General features: G+C 37.5%; 1 long non-coding RNA gene across 1 annotated transcript; it reads right to left on the bottom strand.

The window, feature by feature from the left end:
• LOC106322393 lies at nt 1–325 on the bottom strand. The gene is made up of 3 exons (XR_001266398.1): nt 289–325; nt 138–204; nt 1–56 (listed from the first exon to the last, which is right to left on the bottom strand). It is a non-coding gene; the product is annotated as an uncharacterized LOC106322393 (long non-coding RNA).

Raw genomic sequence — 325 nt, 5'->3', positions numbered from 1 at the left:
CTTACCTGAGCACAAACCATAGTCAAGGCCTCACACTGTGTAGGATTTACCTTGCCCTGAGAGACAGCCAACGATTAAAATTCATTTGAATAAAAAGTATCGACAATGACGGATATAAAGGAAGACTGCATTCATACAGGCATGATGCTGCTTCCTGGCTCATTTTCAGGCAGAACAAGTTCACCAAGACCACATCTTGGACCACTATATAAAGACATGTTGAACACATAAGAACATATTGAAACTCTTGAATAAAGATTAAAATTAAAACAAATCCCTGAAGATTACCTTCCAAGAAAACGTATATCATTGGCAATCTTCATCA

The sequence above is a fragment of the Brassica oleracea genome, unplaced genomic scaffold, assembly GCF_000695525.1.
Source record: "Brassica oleracea var. oleracea cultivar TO1000 unplaced genomic scaffold, BOL UnpScaffold21131, whole genome shotgun sequence".
Taxonomy (NCBI): domain Eukaryota; kingdom Viridiplantae; phylum Streptophyta; class Magnoliopsida; order Brassicales; family Brassicaceae; genus Brassica; species Brassica oleracea.
Note: the sequence above shows the minus strand (reverse complement) of the source record. Positions and strands in the feature narration are given on the sequence as shown.